The sequence below is a fragment of the Nomascus leucogenys genome, chromosome 5 (genome assembly GCF_006542625.1).
Source record: "Nomascus leucogenys isolate Asia chromosome 5, Asia_NLE_v1, whole genome shotgun sequence".
Taxonomy (NCBI): Eukaryota; Metazoa; Chordata; class Mammalia; order Primates; family Hylobatidae; genus Nomascus; species Nomascus leucogenys.
Window position 1 is genome coordinate 60,985,431 of NC_044385.1, and position 3,996 is coordinate 60,989,426.

Below are 3,996 nucleotides of genomic sequence, written 5' to 3' on the forward strand. Positions count from 1 at the left end.
TTGGCCTCCCAAAGTGCTGGGATTACAGGCGTGAGCCATCTCGCCCAGCCTTATGCTATACTTTCGTATTGTTAGAAAATAATTGGGTGAGCATTATAGCATTATTAAAATCATGTTAGTAGATTTGGACATTACCCATATACTAGATATTATTATGACCTGGGATTGTTACCAGTGTCTTATGATTCTGTTACTTCTAGATTTCAGGCTAACTGGTACAAAGCTAATCTCTTAGCCTCTGTCAGTATGTTTGCACAGATACGGGTTCCCATCTGGTGTTACATATGTAAAAAAGCTCTCCTTGATTCCACAAGAAGTATACATGTGTCGTTTATTATATTCTTTACACAATATGTCATGTCTTGGTTTATTCTTGGAATAAGAGCATTTAGGGAACATTGATATAAATTACCTTTGCCTCAAGAAAATTTTCATAAGTTCAGGAGACCACGTGTTTTTCAGAAGTGTACTTCTAGAGCTTCTGCTGCAACTAAAATGGTAGGTCACCGCCTATGACTCATTTGATCTCCATTTCAAGAAACATGATTTGAAGGCTTTGTTGGACTAGCTTGCGTGCTCTTTTCCGATAAGGAGTTTTTTGTGTTTTGTCATTTTCTAATATGGTAGATTGGGTTTCTATGACCTGATTTACTAGGGCATCTGTCCTAGTCTGTTTTGTGTTGCTATAACTGAAATCTGAGGCTGGGTAATTTATAAAGCGAACAAATTTATTTCTTACAGTTCTGGAGTCCCAGAAGTTCAAGGTTGAGTGGCTGCATCTGGTGAGAGCTTTCCTGCTGCTGGGAACTCTCTGCAGAGTCCCAAGGCAGGCATCACATAGTGAGGTGGCTGAGTGTGCTAACCTGCTAGCTCAAGTTTCTCTTCCTCTTCTTATAAAGTCACCAGTCCCTCTCCCATGACAGTCCATTAATCCAGTAGCCTATTAACCTATGTTTGTTTGTTTAGAGATGGGGTCTTGCTCTGTCGCCCAGCTTGGAGTGCAGTGGTGCAATCATAGCTTACTGCAACCTTGAACTCCTGGGCTCAAGCAATATTCCTGTTTCAGCCACCCCAGTAGCTGGGACTACAGGTACATACCACCAGGCCTGGCTTATTTTTGTATGTTTTTGTAGAGGTGGGGTCTAGCTTTGTTGCCCAGGCTGGTCTCGATCTCCTAGCTTCGAGTGATCCTCCTGCCTTGCCTCCCAGAGTGCTGGAAGCCATCCACCGTGAGTCATCACACCTGGCCTAACCTATTAATCTACGAATGAATGAATTCACTCATGAAGGCAGAGCCTTCATGACTCAATCATCTCCTAAAGGCCCCTTCTCTCAATATTGCCACATTGGGGATCAAGTTTCAATAGGAGTTTCTGAGGGGACAAGCATTCACATCATAGCAGCATCAATAGATTCTGTTCTTTACTGTTTGAACATAATTTCTTCCAACTTGTCTATTTTTGCTATTGATCTTTTTCTTTTGAATGTCCTTTATACTGAAGGAAAACTTTGCTTGTCTTACCATGCCTATACCCATACCTATTTCACAAAGAGCTCTCTTTCATCTTGTTGCCCAGTGTCTTTTAATCCACCACACATGCTGTTGTTGTTGGGTGCTAATTGCCTGCGAAAAATAAAAATACATACGTTGTACCCCAAATTGTCGGGTCCTCTATACTAAGGTCAAATGTGTAGTGGTCACTCATACACGTTTTAGTGTACCACAAAGCTTCCCATAACCCACATCGTCTCGCTGTAGAGTTAACTTCAGTTGGGATGTGAGCCCAATGCTTTACCAGCATCTGAAGTAATTGTTTTTTTTTTTTTTAAATCCTGTATGACATCTGTTCATACATAAAGACAAAGGTTTAAGTTCTTTTATACACTACATTAAGAGATAGCTGCCACTGTTTGTTTTCCGTTATACTCAGGAACCTAAGCATTTGGCCGTCAAATTAATGACACAATGATTAGTCTGCCTGCCTGATATGACTGTACATCATAGCTGCCAGAAGGAAGAAACTCTCAGAGATCCCTCCTTAACTGCAGTCTAATTGACATATCCTGTAAAATAAGAACCAAAAGACTTAAGGGACATTAAGAGAGTCCTGCTTAGTCTGTCTACTGGGCAGCGCCGGGGCCTGCGGCTGCGGCTGCAGAAGAGCCGGAGCCTGGGGCCGCGCTCCGCCGAGAGTTGGGCAGACGCCCCCGGTCATCACGGGCCCCCTCCCCGGGCCTCAGCGGGCACCAGCCGCGGGAACCCCCGGGCCTCCTCGTGCCCGAGCCTGAGCGACCCTCGGGTTCTCCGGCGCCCCCTCCCTCGCCCTATTTTTTTTCCTGCTGTCTATACTGCTACGGCTTCTGCTCTCGGTTATGGCAACACAGCCACCATCCGCCGGCCCCCCGGAAATGCGGGCCCCACCGGCGATGGAGGCCACCCCTGAGGGCACCCCGCAGCCGGCGGGCGGCAGACTCCGCTTCCTCAACGGCCAAGTGTCCCTCTCGCATCAGGTGGCCGCACATGTGAACGGGAAGGACAGAGTGGGTATACTGCAACACCCAGATGGCACAGTTTTGAAACAGTTACAACCACCTCCAAGGGGCCCAGGAGAGCTGGAATTCTATAATATGGTTTACGCTGCTGACTGTTCTGATGGTGTTCTTCTAGAGCTACGAAAATATTTGCCAAAATACGGCATCCGGTCACCTCCCACTGCACCAAACCACGTATACCTAAAACCGGAAGATGTGACCCATAAATTTAATAAGCCCTGTATAATGGATACAAAGATAGGGCAAAAAAGCTATGATCCTTTTGCCTCATCTGAGAAGATTCAGCAACAGGTCAGCAAGTACTCATTAATGGAAGAGATTGGGTTGTTGGTGCTTGGCATGAGGGTTTATCATGTTCATTCCGATAGCTATGATGTACAAAACCAGCATTGTGGAAGAAGCTTAACAAAAGAAACTATAAAGGATGCAGTCTCCGGATTTTTTCATAATGGGTACTGCTTAAGAAAAAGATGCTGTTGCTGCTAGTATTCAGAAGATTGAGAAAATTCTGCAGTGGTTTGAAAACCAGAAGCAGCTTAACTTTTATGCAAGTTCATTACTACTGGTTTATGAAAGTTCATCTCAGCCAACCACTACAAAACTGAATGACAGAACTTTGGCAGAAAAGTTTTTGTCCAAAGGACAACTGTCAGACACAAAGGTACTAGAGTACAATAATAACTTTCATGTGTTAAGCTCCACGGCGAATGGAAAAATAGAGGCTTAAGTGCGCAAAAGCTTGTCCAAGGTGTATGCTTGTCACAGGAAGATGTATACAAAAACCATCACAGTCAGACTTCAATGAAAGTTGAAAATCTGGAGCAAGACAATGGGTGGAAAAGCATGTCACAGGAACATTTAAATGGAAATGTACTTTCCCAACTGGAAAAACTTTTCTACCGTCTTCCCACTGGTTGCCAAGAGATTGCTGAAGTATAAGTGTGAATGATAGAGTTTGCTCATGTGTTCCCTAGCAACACAATAGATGAGGGATATATTTATGGGCTAAAGCATTTAATTTCTGTACTTCGAAGTATTTTAGACAACTGAATCCTCTGTTGCAGTCTTTTTAAGGGGTGGGCCAATCATAATGAAGAAGAGCAGTCAATATCTCTGCACCTTTAATGCTATGTAAAAAATTTGTATTGTGAGTCAACATTTTATTTGTCTTTATACTTTTGGAAGAAAGGTTAACTTTTTTATAATCTTTCTCAGGAAAACTAATTATTTGTTCATTAGAAAGTTATGAAGAATAAAGAAACTTAGGAATGTTAAGCAGGGAATGTGGTGGTACATGGCTTAAACATCTTTTTTGGCTCAAGCAAAATGCAAACCATTATTCAGTCATTAAGTGTTTAGTTAGCTTTCTGTAGCCAATTCATGAAATCTCTGTCCACCCAACCTTGACAATGAGCCATGTCTAAAATATTACATTATTAGGAC

General features: G+C 43.0%; 1 pseudogene; it reads left to right on the forward strand.

Moving 5' to 3' along the window:
* Positions 1–2,373: 2,373 nt before the first annotated feature.
* LOC100602662 lies at positions 2,374–3,603 on the forward strand (annotated as a pseudogene).
* Positions 3,604–3,996: the final 393 nt, after the last annotated feature.